The 18,957-nt window shown below is 37.8% G+C and overlaps 6 non-coding genes across 6 annotated transcripts; 2 read left to right on the plus strand and 4 right to left on the minus strand.

The window, feature by feature from the left end:
* Positions 1–8,150: 8,150 nt before the first annotated feature.
* TRNAY-GUA lies at positions 8,151–8,244 on the minus strand. The gene is made up of 2 exons: positions 8,208–8,244; positions 8,151–8,186 (listed from the first exon to the last, which is right to left on the minus strand). It is a non-coding gene; the product is annotated as a tRNA-Tyr (tRNA).
* Positions 8,245–8,589: 345 nt separating this feature from the next.
* TRNAD-GUC lies at positions 8,590–8,661 on the plus strand. The gene has a single exon. It is a non-coding gene; the product is annotated as a tRNA-Asp (tRNA).
* A 1,147-nt stretch (positions 8,662–9,808) lies between these two features.
* On the minus strand, positions 9,809–9,902 carry TRNAY-GUA. The gene is made up of 2 exons: positions 9,866–9,902; positions 9,809–9,844 (listed from the first exon to the last, which is right to left on the minus strand). It is a non-coding gene; the product is annotated as a tRNA-Tyr (tRNA).
* Positions 9,903–11,901: 1,999 nt separating this feature from the next.
* TRNAD-GUC lies at positions 11,902–11,973 on the plus strand. The gene has a single exon. It is a non-coding gene; the product is annotated as a tRNA-Asp (tRNA).
* A 1,154-nt stretch (positions 11,974–13,127) lies between these two features.
* On the minus strand, positions 13,128–13,221 carry TRNAY-GUA. Its single transcript has 2 exons — positions 13,185–13,221; positions 13,128–13,163 (listed from the first exon to the last, which is right to left on the minus strand). It is a non-coding gene; the product is annotated as a tRNA-Tyr (tRNA).
* Positions 13,222–14,795: 1,574 nt separating this feature from the next.
* TRNAY-GUA lies at positions 14,796–14,889 on the minus strand. Its single transcript has 2 exons — positions 14,853–14,889; positions 14,796–14,831 (listed from the first exon to the last, which is right to left on the minus strand). It is a non-coding gene; the product is annotated as a tRNA-Tyr (tRNA).
* Positions 14,890–18,957: the final 4,068 nt, after the last annotated feature.

Consider the following 18,957-nt stretch of genomic DNA (forward strand, 5'->3'; position numbering starts at 1 on the left):
TCTAGGGGGCGCCTAACGTTTTATGCAGCATTGGTGGAGAGTATTCCGCCTGTCACACGGGAGACCTGGGTTCGATCCCCGCAACAGCATTTTTTTTAGCTCTTCAAAGGAAAAATTAAAAAGCTTAATATTGTAAAAATCAATCGACCTGCCGGATTCAAACCAGCGACCTAAGGATTTCCAACTTAGATTAATCAAACTACAGTCCTCCGCTTTACCAACTGAGCTAAGGTCGGAGCTATTAACTATATTTTTGTCCGTATTGCACTCTTTTATGCCACATCGCACAATCCGACATGGCAGTTCGAATGCCACGTAGAAAAAAACTTAACGGAAAAAATTACGGTGTTAATGTTGTCCTTAATGTTCTAAATCTTAAAGTACCGGGACTAGATTACACAAAATAAACGTACAATAACTAAATTGAACAAAACGCTACAGTACAGGGACTAAACAGGTACTTTGTCCGACTATGAAATGTTAGTTTCAGTTGCAATTAGATCGCCACACGAACCATGGTGCCACATTTGATTGGACTTTAAATAGAAATTTGTGACTGTCCTGTTCTGTTGTGCAGTCGTTGTAGTATAGTGGTGAGTATCCCGCTGTCACGCGGGAGACCGGGTTTGATCCCGCAACGGCGTCTTTTTTTTTTTTTTTTTTTTAGCTCTTCAAAAGAAAAATTAAAAAGCTTAATATATTAGAACATCAATCCAACCTGCCGGAATCAAACCAGCGACCTAAGGATTTCCAATTTAGATTAGTCCAACTACAGTCCACCACTCTACCCACTGAGCTAAGGTCAGAGCTGTAACATTATTTTTGGTCCGATTTATACTCTTTTATTCCATATCGCACAATCTGACATGGCAGTTCGAATGCCGCGTGGACAAACTTAACGGAAAAAATTATCGGTGTTAATATTGTCCTTAATTGTTCAAAATCTTAAAGTAAATGGACTAAATTACACGAAATAAAGGTAAATGACTAAATTGAACAAAACGCTACACTACGGGGACTAACAGGTACTTTGTCCGACTATGAATTAGTTTCAGTTGCAATTACATGGCCACACGCACCATGGTGTCACATTGGATTGGGTTTACTTAAATAGTAATATGTGACTGTCCTGTTCTGCCGCGCGAGTCGTTGTAGTATAGTGGTGAGCAGTGCTGTAAAAATCGCGCCTCGGCGCTTGGCGGGGGGAGGCCGCCGCGAGGAATGGCCTAGACCGCCTAACCGGCCGGTTCGGCGAATTTTTATTTTTTATTTTGAAAATGTCGAAAAAGTTTTGGAAGGCATAACTTTTGACTCGGTAGTCTGATTTGGTCAAATTTTTTTTTCAAATCGCGTATTTTTTCGAGATTTATACACCGCAAACAGCCAAAGGCGGTTTGGTCCACTAATTTCTCAAAAAAATGCCTCTTTAGTTCTTAATTTTAGTTTTTTATGTATTTAGATGGTTTAAACAATATTTTGAACAATTTTACAACCACTTTCGTAAATAGTTTCTAAGAAACAACTATGGAAACCTTATGTTTTATTACTAAATTTAAAAAATTTTAATTTTTAATTTTATTAAAAATAAAAAAAAACTAAAAAAAATAAATAAAAAAATCGCGTCTAGGGGGCGCCTAACGTTTTATGCAGCATTGGTGGTGAGTATTCCCGCCTGTCCGCGGGAGACCTGGGTTCGATCCCCGGCAACAGCATTTTTTTTAGCTCTTCAAAGGAAAAATTAAAAAGCTTAATATTGTAAAAATCAATCGACCTGCCGGATTCAAACCAGCGACCTAAGGATTTCCAACTTAGATTAATCAAACTACAGTCCTCCGCTTTACCAACTGAGCTAAGGTCGGAGCTATTAACTATATTTTTGTCCGTATTGCACTCTTTTATGCCACATCGCACAATCCGACATGGCAGTTCGAATGCCACGTAGAAAAAAACTTAACGGAAAAAATTACGGTGTTAATGTTGTCCTTAATTGTTCTAAATCTTAAATTACAATAATAAATTGAACAAAACGCTACAGTACAGGGACTAAACAGGTACTTTGTCCGACTATGAAATGTTAGTTTCAGTTGCAATTAGATCGCCACACGAACCATGGTGCCACATTTGATTGGACTTACTTAAATAGAAATTTGTGACTGTCCTGTTCTGTTGTGCGAGTCGTTGTAGTATAGTGGTGAGTATCCCTGCTGTCACGGGAGACCCGGTTTGATCCCCGCAACGTTTTTTTTTTTTTTAGCTCTTCAAAGGAAAAATTAAAAAGCTTAATATATTAGAACATCAATCCAACCTGCCGGAATCAAACCAGCGACCTAAGGATTTCCAATTTAGATTAGTCCAACTACAGTCCACCACTCTACCCACTGAGCTAAGGTCAGAGCTGTTAACATTATTTTGGTCCGATTTATACTCTTTTATTCCATATCGCACAATCTGACATGGCATTCGAATGCCGCGTGGACAAACTTAACGGAAAAAATTATCGGTGTTAATATTGTCCTTAATTGTTCAAAATCTAAAGTAAATGGACTAAATTACACGAAATAAAGGTACAATGACTAAATTGAACAAAACGCTACACTACGGACTAACAGGTACTTTGTCCGACTATGAAATGCTAGTTTCAGTTGCAATTACATGGCCACACGCACCATGGTGTCACATTGGATTGGGTTTACTTAAATAGTAATATGTGACTGTCCTGTTCTGCCGCGCGAGTCGTTGTAGTATAGTGGTGAGCAGTGCTGTAAAAATCGCGCCTCGGCGCTGGCGGGGGGAGGCCGCCGCGAGGAATGGCCTAGACCGCCTAACCGGCCGGTTCGGCGAATTTTTATTTTTTATTTTGAAAATGTCGAAAAAGTTTTGGAAGGCATAACTTTTGACTCGGTGTCTGATTTGGTCAAATTTTTTTTTCAAATCGCGTTTTTTCGAGATTTATACACCGCAAACAGCCAAAGGCGGTTTGGTCCACTAATTTCTCAAAAAATGCCTCTTTAGTTCTTAATTTTAGTTTTTTATGTATTTAGATGGTTTAAACAATTTTTGAACAATTTTACAACCACTTTCGTAAATAGTTTCTAAGAAACAACTATGGAAACCTTATGTTTTATTACTAAATTTAAAAAATTTTAATTTTTAATTTTATTAAAAATAAAAAAAAACTAAAAAAATAATAAAAAAATCGCTAGGGGCCTAACGTTTTATGCAGCATTGGTGGTGAGTATTCCGCCTGTCACGCGGGACCTGGGTTCGATCCCGGCAACAGCTTTTTTTTAGCTCTTCAAAGGAAAAATTAAAAAGCTTAATATTGTAAAAAATCAATCGACCTGCCGGATTCAAACCAGCGACCTAAGGATTTCCAACTTAGATTAATCAAACTACAGTCCTCCGCTCTACCAACTGAGCTAAGGTCGGAGCTATTAACTATATTTTTGTCCGTATTGCACTCTTTTATGCCACATCGCACAATCCGACATGGCAGTTCGAATGCCACGTAGAAAAAAACTTAACGGAAAAAATTACGGTGTTAATGTTGTCCTTAATTGTTCTAAATCTTAAAGTACAATAACTAAATTGAACAAAACGCTACAGTACAGGGACTAAACAGGTACTTTGTCCGACTATGAAATGTTAGTTTCAGTTGCAATTAGATCGCCACACGAACCATGGTGCCACATTTGATTGGACTTACTTAAATAGAAATTTGTGACTGTCCTGTTTTGTTGTGCGAGTCGTTGTAGTATAGTGGTGAGTATCCCGCCTGTCACGGAGACCCGGGTTCGATCCCCGCAACGTTTTTTTTTTTTTTAGCTCTTCAAAGGAAAAATTAAAAAGCTTAATATATTAGAACATCAATCCAACCTGCCGGAATCAAACCAGCGACCTAAGGATTTCCAATTTAGATTAGTCCAACTACAGTCCACCACTCTACCCACTGAGCTAAGGTCAGCTGTTAACATTATTTTTGTCCGATTTATACTCTTTTATTCCATATCGCACAATCTGACATGGCAGTTCGAATGCCGCGTGGACAAACTTAACGGAAAAAATTATCGGTGTTAATATTGTCCTTAATTGTTCAAAATCTTAAAGTAAATGGACTAAATTACACGAAATAAAGGTACAATGACTAAATTGAACAAAACGCTACACTACGGGACTAACAGGTACTTTGTCCGACTATGAAATGCTAGTTTCAGTTGCAATTACATGGCCACACGCACCATGGTGTCACATTGGATTGGGTTTACTTAAATAGTAATATGTGACTGTCCTGTTCTGCCGCGCGAGTCGTTGTAGTATAGTGGTGAGCAGTGCTGTAAAAATCGCGCCTCGGCGCTGGCGGGGGGAGGCCGCCGCGAGGAATGGCCTAGACCGCCTAACCGGCCGGTTCGGCGAATTTTTTTTTTTTTTTGAAAATGTCGAAAAAGTTTTGGAAGGCATAACTTTTGACTCGGTAGTCTGATTTGGTCAAATTTTTTTTTCAAATCGCGTATTTTTTCGAGATCTATACACCGCAAACAGCCAAAGGCGGTTTGGTCCACTAATTTCTCAAAAAATGCCTCTTTAGTTCTTAATTTTAGTTTTTTATGTATTTAGATGGTTTAAACAATATTTTGAACAATTTTACAACCACTTTCCGTAAATAGTTTCTAAGAAACAACTATGGAAACCTTATGTTTTATTACTAAATTTAAAAAATTTTAATTTTTAATTTATTAAAAATAAAAAAAAACTTAAAAAAATAAATAAAAAATCGGCGTCTAGGGGGCGCCTAACGTTTTATGCAGCATTGGTGGAGAGTATTCCCGCCTGTCACGCAGGGGGAACCTGGGTTCGATCCCCGGCAACAGCATTTTTTTTAGCTCTTCAAAGGAAAAATTAAAAAGCCTTAATATTGTAAAAAAATCAATCTGACCTGCCGGATTCAAACAGCGAACCTAAGGATTTACAACTTAGATTAATCAAACTACAGACCTCCGCTTTACCAACTGAGCTAAGGTCGGAGCTATTAACTATATTTTTGTCCGTATTGCACTCTTTTATGCCACATCGCACAATCCGACATGGCAGTTCGAATGCCACGTAGAAAAAAACTTAACCGGAAAAAATTACGGTGTTAATGTTGTCCTTAATTGTTCTAAATCTTAAAGTTACAATAACTAAATTGAACAAAACGCTACAGTACAGGGACTAAACAGGTACTTTGTCCGACTATGAAATGTTAGTTTCAGTTGCAATTAGATCATCACACGAACCATGGTGCCACATTTGATTGGACTTACTTAAATAGAAATTTGTGACTGTCCTGTTTTGTTGTGGCGAGTCGTTGTAGTATAGTGGTGAGTATCCCTGCTGTTACACGGGAGACCCGGGTTTGATCCCCGTCAACGTTGTTTTTTTTTTTTAGCTCTTCAAAGGAAAAATTAAAAAGCTTAATATATTAGAACATCAATCCAACCTGCCGGAATCAAACCAGCGACCTAAGGATTTACAATTTAGATAGTCCAACTACAGTCCACCACTCTACCCACTGAGCTAAGGTCAGTGCTGTTAACATTATTTTGGTCCGATTTATACTCTTTTATTCCATATCGCACAATCTGACATGGCAATTCGAATGCCGCGTGGACAAACTTAACGGAAAAAATTATCGGTGTTAATATTGTCCTAAATTGTTCAAAATCTAAAAGTAAATGGACTAAATTACACGAAATAAAGGTACAATGACTAAATTGAACAAAACGCTACACTACGGAGACTTAACAGGTACTTTGTCCGACTATGAAATGCTAGATTCAGTTGCAATTACATGGCCACACGCACCATGGTGTCACATTGGATTGGGTTTACTTAAATAGTAATATGTGACTGTCCTGTTCTGCCGCGCGAGTCGTTGTAGTATAGTGGTGAGCAGTGCTGTAAAAATCGCGCCTCGGCGCTAGGCGGGGGGAGGCCGCCGCGAGGAATGGCCTAGACCGCCTAACCGGCCGGTTCGGCGAATTTTTATTTTTTATTTTGAAAATGTCGAAAAAGTTTTGGAAGGCATAACTTTTGACTCGGTAGTCTGATTTGGTCAAATTTTTTTTTCAAATCACGTATTTTTTCGAGATTTATACACCGCAAACAGCCAAAGGCGGTTTGGTCCACTAATTTCTCAAAAAATGCCTCTTTAGTTCTTAATTTTAGTTTTTTATGTATTTAGATGGTTTAAACAATATTTTGAACAATTTTACAACCACTTTCGTAAATAGTTTCTAAGAAACAACTATGGAAACCTTATGTTTTATTACTAAGTTTAAAAAATTTTAATTTTTAATTTTATTAAAAATAAAAAAAAACTTAAAAAAATAAATAAAAAATCGGCGTCTAGGGGGCGCCTAACGTTTTATGCAGCATTGGTGGAGAGTATTCCCGCCTGTCACGCGGGAGACCTGGGTTCGATCCCCGGCAACAGCATTTTTTTTAGCTCTTCAAAGGAAAAATTAAAAAGCTTAATATTGTAAAAAATCAATCTGACCTGCCGGATTCAAACCAGCGACCTAAGGATTTACAACTTAGATTAATCAAACTACAGACCTCCGCTTTACCAACTGAGCTAAGGTCGGAGCTATTAACTATATTTTTGTCCGTATTGCACTCTTTTATGCCACATCGCACAATCCGACATGGCAGTTCGAATGCCACGTAGAAAAAAACTTAACGGAAAAAATTACGGTGTTAATGTTGTCCTTAATTGTTCTAAATCTTAAAGTTACAATAACTAAATTGAACAAAACGCTACAGTACAGGGACTAAACAGGTACTTTGTCCGACTATGAAATGTTAGTTTCAGTTGCAATTAGATCATCACACGAACCATGGTGCCACATTTGATTGGACTTACTTAAATTGAAATTTGTGACTGTCCTGTTTTGTTGTGCGAGTCGTTGTAGTATTGTGGTGAGTATCCCTGCCTGTTACACGGGAGACCCGGGTTTGATCCCCGTCAACGTTATTTTTTTTTTTTTAGCTCTTCAAAGGAAAAATTAAAAAGCTTAATATACTAGAACATCAATCCAACCTGCCGGAATCAAACCAGCGACCTAAGGATTTACAATTTAGATTAGTCCAACTACAGTCCACCACTCTACCCACTGAGCTAAGGTCAGTGCTGTTAACATTATTTTGGTCCGATTTATACTCTTTTATTCCATATCGCACAATCTGACATGGCAATTCGAATGCCGCGTGGACAAACTTAACGGAAAAAATTATCGGTGTTAATATTGTCCTAAATTGTTCAAAATCTAAAAGTAAATGGACTAAATTACACGAAATAAAGGTACAATGACTAAATTGAACAAAACGCTACACTACGGAGACTTAACAGGTACTTTGTCCGACTATGAAATGCTAGATTCAGTTGCAATTACATGGCCACACGCACCATGGTGTCACATTGGATTGGGTTTACTTAAATAGTAATATGTGACTGTCCTGTTCTGCCGCGCGAGTCGTTGTAGTATAGTGGTGAGCAGTGCTGTAAAAATCGCGCCTCGGCGCTAGGCGGGGGAGGCCGCCGCGAGGAATGGCCTAGACCGCCTAACCGGCCGGTTCGGCGAATTTTTATTTTTTATTTTGAAAAAGTCGAAAAAGTTTTGGAAGGCATAACTTTTGACTCGGTAGTCTGATTTGGTTAAATTTTTTTTTCAAATCGCGTATTTTTTCGAGATTTATACACCGCAAACAGCCAAAGGCGGTTTGGTCCACTAATTTCTCAAAAAATGCCTCTTTAGTTCTTAATTTTAGTTTTTTATGTATTTAGATGGCTTAAACAATATTTTGAACAATTTTACAACCACTTTCGTAAATAGTTTCTAAGAAACAACTATGAAAACCTTATGTTTTATTACTAAATTTAAAAAATTTAATTTTTAATTTTATTAAAAATAAAAAAAAAACTAAAAAAATAAATAAAAAAATCGGCGCCTAGGCGCCCCCTAGCCGTCTAGGGGTCGCCTAACGTTTTATGCAGCATTGGTGGTGAGTATTCCCGCCTGTCACGCGGGAGACCTGGGTTCGATCCCCGGCAACAGCGTTTGTTTTAGCTCTTCAAAGGAAAAATTAAAAAGCTTAATATTGTAAAAAATCAATCCAACCTGTCGGATTCGAACCAGCGACCTAAGGATTTCCAACTTAGATTAATCAAACTACAGTCCTCCGCTCTACCAACTAAGCTAAAGTCGGAGCTATTAACTATATTTTTGTCCGTATTGCACTCTTTTATGCCACATCGCACAATCCGACATGGCAGTTCGAATGCCACGTAGAAAAAAACTTAACGGAAAAAATTACGGTGTTAATGTTTTCCTTAATTGTTCTAACTCTTAAAGTACCGGGACTAGATTACACAAAATAAACGTACAATAACTAAATTGAACAAAACGCTACAGTACAGGGACTAAACAGGTACTTTGTCCGACTATGAAATGTTAGTTTCAGTTGCAATTAGATCGCCACACGAACCATGGTGCCACATTTGATTGGACTTACTTAAATAGAAATTTGTGACTGTCCTGTTCTGTTGCGTGAGTCGTTGTAGTATAGTGGTGAGTATCCCCGCTTGTCACGCGGGAGACCCGGGTTCGATCCCCGGCAACGGCGTCTTTTTTTTTTTTTTAGCTCTTCAAAGGAAAAATTAAAAAGCTTAATATATTAGAACATCAATCCAACCTGCCGGAATCAAACCAGCGACCTAAGGATTTCCAATTTAGATTAGTCCAACTACATTCCACCACTCTACCCACTGAGCTAAGGTCAGAGCTGTTAACATTATTTTGGTCCGATTTATACTCTTTTATTCCATATCGCACAATCTGACGTGGCAGTTCGAATGCCGCGTGGACAAACTTAACGGAAAAAATTATCGGTGTTAATATTGTCCTTAATTGTTCAAAATCTTAAAGTAAATGGACTAAATTACACGAAATAAAGGTACAATGACTAAATTGAACAAAACGCTACACTACGGGGACTTAACAGGTACTTTGTCCGACTATGAAATAATAGTTTCAGTTGCAATTACATGGCCACACGCACCATGGTGTCACATTGGATTGGGTTTACTTAAATAGTAATATGTGACTATCCTGTTCTGCCGCGCGAGTCGTTGTAGTATAGTGGTGAGCAGTGCTGTAAAAATCGCACCTCGGCGCTTGGCGGGGGGAGGCCGCCGCGAGGAATGGCCTAGACCGCCTAACCGGCCGGTTCGGCGAATTTTTATTTTTTATTTTGAAAATGTCGAAAAAGTTTTGGAAGGCATAACTTTTGACTCGGTAGTCTGATTTGGTTAAATTTTTTTTTCAAATCGCGTATTTTTTCGAGATCTATACACCGCAAACAGCCAAAGGCGGTTTGGTCCACTAATTTCTCAAAAAAATGCCTCTTTAGTTCTTAATTTTAGTTTTTTATGTATTTAGATGGTTTAAACAATATTTTGAACAATTTTACAACCACTTTCGTAAATAGTTTCTAAGAAACAACTATGGAAACCTTATGTTTTATTACTAAATTTAAAAAATTTTAATTTTTTATTTTATTAAAAATAAAAAAAAACTAAAAAACAAATAAATAAAAAAATCGGCGTCTTGGTGCCCCCTAGCCGCCTAGGGGGCGGCTAACGTTTTATGCAGCATTGGTGGTGAGTATTCCCGCCTGTCACGCGGGAGACCTGGGTTCGATCTCCGGCAACAGCGTTTTTTTTTAGCTCTTCAAAGGAAAAATTAAAAAGCTTAATATTGTAAAAAATCAATCCGACCTGCCGGATTCGAACCAGCAACCTAAGGATTTCCAATTTAGATTAATCAAACTACAGTCCTCCGCTCTACCAACTGAGCTAAGGTCGAAGCTATTAACTATATTTTTGTCCGTATTGCACTCTTTTATGCCACATCGCACAATCCGACATGGCAGTTCGAATGCCACGTAGAAAAAAACTTAACGGAAAAAATTACGGTGTTAATGTTGTCCTTAATTGTTCTAAATCTTAAAGTACCGGGACTAGATTACACAAAATAAACGTACAATAACTAAATTGAACAAAACGCTACAGTACAGGGACTAAACAGGTACATTGTCCGACTATGAAATGTTAGTTTTAGTTGCAATTAGATCATCACACGAACCATGGTGCCACATTTGATTGGACTTACTTAAATAGAAATTTGTGACTGTCCTGTTTTGCTGTGCGAGTTGTTGTAGTATAGTGGTGAGTATCCCCGCTTGTCACGCGGGAGACCTGGCTTCAATCCCCGGCAACGGAGTCTTTTTTTTTTTTTTTTTTTTTTTTAGCTCTTCAAAGGAAAAATTAAAAAGCTTAATATATTAGAACATCAATCCAACCTGTCGGAATCAAACCAGCGACCTAAGGATTTCCAATTTAGATTAGTCCAACTACAGTCCACCACTCTACCCACTGAGCTAAGGTCAGAGCTGTTAACATTATTTTGGTCCGATTTATACTCTTTTATTCCATATCGCACAATCTGACATGGCAGTTCGAATGCCGCGTGGACAAACTTAACGGAAAAAATTATCGGTGTTAATATTGTCCTTAATTGTTCAAAATCTTAAAGTAAATGGATTAAATTACACGAAATAAAGGTACAATGACTAAATTGAACAAAACGCTACACTACGGGGACCTAACAGGTACTTTGTCCGACTATGAAATGATAGTTTCAGTTGCAATTACATGGCCACACGCACCATGGTGTCACATTGGATTGGGTTTACTTAAATAGTAATATGTGACTGTCCTGTTCTGCCGCGCGAGTCGTTGTAGTATAGTGGTGAGCAGTGCTGTAAAAATCGCGCCTCGACGCTTGGCGGGGGGAGGCCGCCGCGAGGAATGGCCTAGACCGCCTAACCGGCCGGTTCGGCGAATTTTTATTTTTTATTTTGAAAATGTCGAAAAAGTTTTGGAAGGCATAACTTTTGACTCGGTTGTCTGATTTGGTCAATTTTTTTTTTCAAATCGCGTATTTTTTCGAGATCTATACACCGCAAACAACCAAAGGCGGTTTGGTCCACTAATTTCTCAAAAAAAAGCCTCTTTAGTTCTTAATTTTAGTTTTTTATGTATTTAGATGGTTAAAACAATATTTTGAACAATTTTACAACAACATTCGTAAATAGTTTCTAAGAAACAACTATGGAAACCTTATGTTTTATTACTAAATTTAAAAAATTTTAATTTTTAATTTTATTAAAAATAAAAAAAAACTAAAAAAAATCGGCGCCTAGGCGCCCCCTAGCTGCCTAGGGGGCGCCTAACGTTTTATGCAGCATTGGTGGTGACTATTCCCGCCTGTTACGCGGGAGACCTGGGTTCGATCCCCGGCAACAGCGTTTTTTTTTAGCTCTTCAAAGGAAAAATTAAAAAGCTTAATATTGTAAAAAATCAATCTGACCTGCCGGATTCGACCCAGCAACCTAAGGATTTCCAACTTAGATTAATCAAACTACAGTCCTCCGCTCTACCAACTGAGCTAAGGTCGGAGCTATTAACTATATTTTTGTCCGTATTGCACTCTTTTATGCCACATCGCACAATCCGACATGGCAGTTCGATTGCCACGTAGAAAAAAACTTAACGGAAAAAATTACGGTGTTAATGTTGTCCTTAATTGTTCTAAATCTTAAAGTACCGGGACTAGATTACACAAAATAAACGTACAATAACAAAATTGAACAAAACGCTACAGTACAGGGACTAAACAGGTACTTTGTCCGACTATGAAATGTTAGTTTCAGTTGCAATTAGATCATCACACGAACCATGGTGCCACATTTGATTGGACTTACTTAAATAGAAATTTGTGACTGTCCTGTTCTACTGCGCGAGTCGTTGTAGTATAGTGGTGAGTATCCCCGCCTGTCACGCGAGAGACCCAGGTTCGATCCCTGGCAATGGTGTTATTTTTTTATTTTATTTTATTTTTTTATTATTTTTTTTTTAGCTCTTCAAAGGAAAAATTAAAAAGCTTAATATATTAGAACATCAATCCAACCTGCCGGAATCAAACCAGCGACCTAAGGATTTCCAATTTAGATTAGTCCAACTACAGTCCACCTCTCTACCCACTGAGCTAAGGTCAGAGGTGTTAACATTATTTTGGTCCGATTTATACTCTTTTATTCCATATCGCACAATCTGACATGGCAGTTCGAATGCCGCGTGGACAAACTTAACGGAAAAAATTATCGGTGTTAATATTGTCCTTAATTGTTCAAAATCTTAAAGTAAATGGACTAAATTACACGAAATAAAGGTACAATGACTAAATTGAACAAAACGCTACACTACGGGGACCTAACAGGTACTTTGTCCGACTATGAAATGATAGTTTCAGTTGCAATTACATGGCCACACGCACCATGGTGTCACATTGGATTGGGTTTACTTAAATAGTAATATGTGACTGTCCTGTTCTGCCGCGCGAGTCGTTGTAGTATAGTGGTGAGCAGTGCTGTAAAAATCGCACCTCGGCGCTTGGCGGGGGGAGGCCGCCGCGAGGAATGGCCTAGACCGCCTAACCGGCCGGTTCGGCGAATTTTTATTTTTTATTTTGAAAATGTCGAAAAAGTTTTGGAAGGCATAACTTTTGACTCGGTAGTCTGATTTGGTTAAATTTTTTTTTCAAATCGCGTATTTTTTCGAGATCTATACACCGCAAACAGCCAAAGGCGGTTTGGTCCACTAATTTCTTAAAAAAATGCCTCTTTAGTTCTTAATTTTAGTTTTTTATGTATTTAGATGGTTTAAACAATATTTTGAACAATTTTACAACCACTTTCGTAAATAGTTTCTAAGAAACAACTATGGAAACCTTATGTTTTATTACTAAATTTAAAAAATTTTAATTTTTTATTTTATTAAAAATAAAAAAAAACTAAAAAAAAAATAAATAAAAAAATCGGCGTCTAGGTGCCCCCTAACGTTTTATGCAGCATTGGTGGTGAGTATTCCCGCCTGTCACGCGGGAGACCTGGGTTCGATCTCCGGCAACAGCGTTTTTTTTTAGCTCTTCAAAGGAAAAATTAAAAAGCTTAATATTGTAAAAAATCAATCCGACCTGCCGGATTCGAACCAGCGACCTAAGGATTTCCAATTTAGATTAATCAAACTACAGTCCTCCGCTCTACCAACTGAGCTAAGGTCGGAGCTATTAACTATATTTTTGTCCGTATTGCACTCTTTTATGCCACATCGCACAATCCGACATGGCAGTTCGAATGCCACGTAGAAAAAAACTTAACGGAAAAAATTACGGTGTTAATGTTGTCCTTAATTGTTCTAAATCTTAAAGTACCGGGACTAGATTACACAAAATAAACGTACAATAACTAAATTGAACAAAACGCTACAGTACAGGGACTAAACAGGTACATTGTCCGACTATGAAATGTTAGTTTTAGTTGCAATTAGATCATCACACGAACCATGGTGCCACATTTGATTGGACTTACTTAAATAGAAATTTGTGACTGTCCTGTTTTGCTGTGCGAGTTGTTGTAGTATAGTGGTGAGTATCCCCGCTTGTCACGCGGGAGACCTGGCTTCAATCCCCGGCAACGGCGTCTTTTTTTTTTTTTTTTTTTTTTTTAGCTCTTCAAAGGAAAAATTAAAAAGCTTAATATATTAGAACATCAATCCAACCTGTCGGAATCAAACCAGCGACCTAAGGATTTCCAATTTAGATTAGTCCAACTACAGTCCACCACTCTACCCACTGAGCTAAGGTCAGAGCTGTTAACATTATTTTGGTCCGATTTATACTCTTTTATTCCATATCGCACAATCTGACATGGCAGTTCGAATGCCGCGTGGACAAACTTAACGGAAAAAATTATCGGTGTTAATATTGTCCTTAATTGTTCAAAATCTTAAAGTAAATGGATTAAATTACACGAAATAAAGGTACAATGACTAAATTGAACAAAACGCTACACTACGGGGACCTAACAGGTACTTTGTCCGACTATGAAATGATAGTTTCAGTTGCAATTACATGGCCACACGCACCATGGTGTCACATTGGATTGGGTTTACTTAAATAGTAATATGTGACTGTCCTGTTCTGCCGCGCGAGTCGTTGTAGTATAGTGGTGAGCAGTGCTGTAAAAATCGCACCTCGGCGCTTGGCGGGGGGAGGCCGCCGCGAGGAATGGCCTAGACCGCCTAACCGGCCGGTTCGGCGAATTTTTATTTTTTATTTTGAAAATGTCGAAAAAGTTTTGGAAGGCATAACTTTTGACTCGGTAGTCTGATTTGGTTAAATTTTTTTTTCAAATCGCGTATTTTTTCGAGATCTATACACCGCAAAAAGCCAAAGGCGGTTTGGTCCACTAATTTCTCAAAAAATGCCTCTTTAGTTCTTAATTTTAGTTTTTTATGTATTTAGATGGTTTAAACAATATTTTGAACAATTTTACAACCACTTTCGTAAATAGTTTCTAAGAAACAACTATGGAAACCTTATGTTTTATTACTAAATTTAAAAAATTTTAATTTTTTATTTTATTAAAAATAAAAAAAAAACTAAAAAAAAAATAAATAAAAAAATCGGCGTCTAGGTGCCCCCTAGCCGCCTAGGGGGCGGCTAACGTTTTATGCAGCATTGGTGGTGAGTATTCCCGCCTGTCACGCGGGAGACCTGGGTTCGATCTCCGGCAACAGCGTTTTTTTTTAGCTCTTCAAAGGAAAAATTAAAAAGCTTAATATTGTAAAAAATCAATCCGACCTGCCGGATTCGAACCAGCGACCTAAGGATTTCCAATTTAGATTAATCAAACTACCGTCCTCCGCTCTACCAACTGAGCTAAGGTCGGAGCTATTAACTATATTTTTGTCCGTATTGCACTCTTTTATGCCACATCGCACAATCCGACATGGCAGTTCGAATGCCACGTAGAAAAAAACTTAACGGAAAAAATTACGGTGTTAATGTTGTCCTTAATTGTTCTAAATCTTAAAGTACCGGGACTAGATTACACAAAATAAACGTACAATAACTAAATTGAACAAAACGCTACAGTACAGGGACTAAACAGGTACATTGTCCGACTATGAAATGTTAGTTTTAGTTGCAATTAGATCATCACACGAACCATGGTGCCACATTTGATTGGACTTACTTAAATAGAAATTTGTGACTGTCCTGTTTTGCTGTGCGAGTTGTTGTAGTATAGTGGTGAGTATCCCCGCTTGTCACGCGGGAGACCTGGCTTCAATCCCCGGCAACGGCGTCTTTTTTTTTTTTTTTTTTTTTTTTTAGCTCTTCAAAGGAAAAATTAAAAAGCTTAATATATTAGAACATCAATCCAACCTGTCGGAATCAAACCAGCGACCTAAGGATTTCCAATTTAGATTAGTCCAACTACAGTCCACCACTCTACCCACTGAGCTAAGGTCAGAGCTGTTAACATTATTTTGGTCCGATTTATACTCTTTTATTCCATATCGCACAATCTGACATGGCAGTTCGAATGCCGCGTGGACAAACTTAACGGAAAAAATTATCGGTGTTAATATTGTCCTTAATTGTTCAAAATCTTAAAGTAAATGGATTAAATTACACGAAATAACGGTACAATGACTAAATTGAACAAAACGCTACACTACGGGGACCTAACAGGTACTTTGTCCGACTATGAAATGATAGTTTCAGTTGCAATTACATGGCCACACGCACCATGGTGTCACATTGGATTGGGTTTACTTAAATAGTAATATGTGACTGTCCTGTTCTGCCGCGCGAGTCGTTGTAGTATAGTGGTGAGCAGTGCTGTAAAAATCGCGCCTCGACGCTTGGCGGGGGGAGGCCGCCGCGAGGAATGGCCTAGACCGCCTAACCGGCCGGTTCGGCGAATTTTTATTTTTTATTTTGAAAATGTCGAAAAAGTTTTGGAAGGCATAACTTTTGACTCGGTTGTCTGATTTGGTCAATTTTTTTTTTCAAATCGCGTATTTTTTCGAGATCTATACACCGCAAACAACCAAAGGCGGTTTGGTCCACTAATTTCTCAAAAAAAAGCCTCTTTAGTTCTTAATTTTAGTTTTTTATGTATTTAGATGGTTTAAACAATATTTTGAACAATTTTACAACAACATTCGTAAATAGTTTCTAAGAAACAACTATGGAAACCTTATGTTTTATTACTAAATTTAAAAAATTTTAATTTTTAATTTTATTAAAAATAAAAAAAAACTAAAAAAAATCGGCGCCTAGGCGCCCCCTAGCTGCCTAGGGGGCGCCTAACGTTTTATGCAGCATTGGTGGTGAGTATTCCCGCCTGTCACGCGGGAGACCTGGGTTCGATCCCCGGCAACAGCGTTTTTTTTTAGCTCTTCAAAGGAAAAATTAAAAAGCTTAATATTGTAAAAAATCAATCTGACCTGCCGGATTCGACCCAGCAACCTAAGGATTTCCAACATAGATTAATCAAACTACAGTCCTCCGCTCTACCAACTGAGCTAAGGTCGGAGCTATTAACTATATTTTTGTCCGTATTGCACTCTTTTATGCCACATCGCACAATCCGACATGGCAGTTCGATTGCCACGTAGAAAAAAACTTAACGGAAAAAATTACGGTGTTAATGTTGTCCTTAATTGTTCTAAATCTTAAAGTACCGGGACTAGATTACACAAAATAAACGTACAATAACAAAATTGAACAAAACGCTACAGTACAGGGACTAAACAGGTACTTTGTCCGACTATGAAATGTTAGTTTCAGTTGCAATTAGATCATCACACGAACCATGGTGCCACATTTGATTGGACTTACTTAAATAGAAATTTGTGACTGTCCTGTTCTACTGCGCGAGTCGTTGTAGTATAGTGGTGAGTATCCCTGCTTGTCACGCGAGAGACCCAGGTTCGATCCCTGGCAATGGTGTTATTTTTTTATTTTATTTTATTTTTTTATTATTTTTTTTTTAGCTCTTCAAAGGAAAAATTAAAAAGCTTAATATATTAGAACATCAATCCAACCTGCCGGAATCAAACCAGCGACCTAAGGATTTCCAATTTAGATTAGTCCAACTACAGTCCACCACTCTACCCACTGAGCTAAGGTCAGAGGTGTTAACATTATTTTGGTCCGATTTATACTCTTTTATTCCATATCGCACAATCTGACATGGCAGTTCGAATGCCGCGTGGACAAACTTAACGGAAAAAATTATCGGTGTTAATATTGTCCTTAATTGTTCAAAATCTTAAAGTAAATGGACTAAATTACACGAAATAAAGGTACAATGACTAAATTGAACAAAACGCTACACTACGGGGACCTAACAGGTACTTTCTCCGACTATGAAATGATAGTTTCAGTTGCAATTACATGGCCACACGCACCATGGTGTCACATTGGATTGGGTTTACTTAAATAGTAATATGTGACTGTCCTGTTCTGCCGCGCGAGTCGTTGTAGTATAGTGGTGAGCAGTGCTGTAAAAATCGCGCCTCGACGCTTGGCGGGGGGAGGCCGCCGTGAGGAATGGCCTAGACCGCCTAACCGGCCGGTTCGCCGAATTTTTATTTTTTATTTTGAAAATGTCCAAAAAGTTTTGGAAGTCATAACTTTTGACTCGGTTGTCTGATTTGGTCAAATTTTTTTTTCAAATCGCGTATTTTTTCGAGATCTATACACCGCAAATAGCCACAGGCGGTTTGGTCCACTAATTTCTCAAAAAAATGCCTCTTTAGTTCTTAATTTTAGTTTTTTTTTATGTATTTAGATGGTTTAAAAAATATTTTGAACAATTTTACAACCACTTTCGTAAATAATTTCTAAGAAACAACTATGGAAACCTTATGTTTTATTACTAAATTTAAAAAATTTTAATTTTTAATTTTATTAAAAATAAAAAAAAAACTAAAAAAAATAAATAAAAAAATCGGCGCCTAGGCGCCCCCTAGCCGCCTAGGGGGCGCCTAACGTTTTATGCAGCATTGGTGGTGAGTATTCCCGCCTGTCACGCGGGAGACCTGGGTTCGATCCCCGGCAACAGCGTTTTTTTTTAGCTCTTCAAAGGAAAAATTAAAAAGCTTAATATTGTAAAAAATCAATCTGACCTGCCGGATTCGACCCAGCAACCTAAGGATTTCCAACTTAGATTAATCAAACTACAGTCCTCCGCTCTACCAACTGAGCTAAGGTCGGAGCTATTAACTATATTTTTGTCTGTATTGCACTCTTTTATGCCACATCGCACAATCCGACATGGCAGTTCGAATGCCACGTAGAAAAAAACTTAACGGAAAAAATTACGGTGTTAATGTTGTCCTTAACACAAGCACAAGCGGTTGCATTTAATTTAGGAAAATATTCTACCCGAGACCAATTATCACTAAGCCGTCAATAATTAACCTCAGTTGCTACTGAATATTAGAATAATTTGTAGCACAACATTATCTAATATAGCAAATAATTATATCAAATAAATAACTAGTAGGCCTCCCTAGCAATTAAATGATACAACTATTCAAATAATTTAGAAGAATATTTAATACTCAAAATGCATAAAAAACATACATATAATAAAAATAAATAAATAACCTTACAGTGTAATGAACTCCGGGGCTTCAATTCACTAAACCAAACTAGAAATTAGCCGCGAATGGACATTGATAACAACCTTAAAGAATATTCGAGAGGGGAAGAATGAACGTTTTACAATTGAAAAACTTCCACAATTTATACTAGTCCTAAAATATACTCAAATGAACGTCCACCGTCCAAATTCCATTTTTTTAGCGCTTCATGACGTGGTCTTCCACTGCAATGCCGCAAGAATCGGTCGTGATGAACTCACTCCCTTAAGCTGCTGCGCCTACCTGTACGAAGGAATTGAAAAAATCAAATGTTAAATTTACTTTGTTTCCTTGGT

Source organism: Ipomoea nil, unplaced genomic scaffold, assembly GCF_001879475.1.
Source record: "Ipomoea nil cultivar Tokyo-kokei standard unplaced genomic scaffold, Asagao_1.1 scaffold2701, whole genome shotgun sequence".
Taxonomy (NCBI): Eukaryota; Viridiplantae; Streptophyta; class Magnoliopsida; order Solanales; family Convolvulaceae; genus Ipomoea; species Ipomoea nil.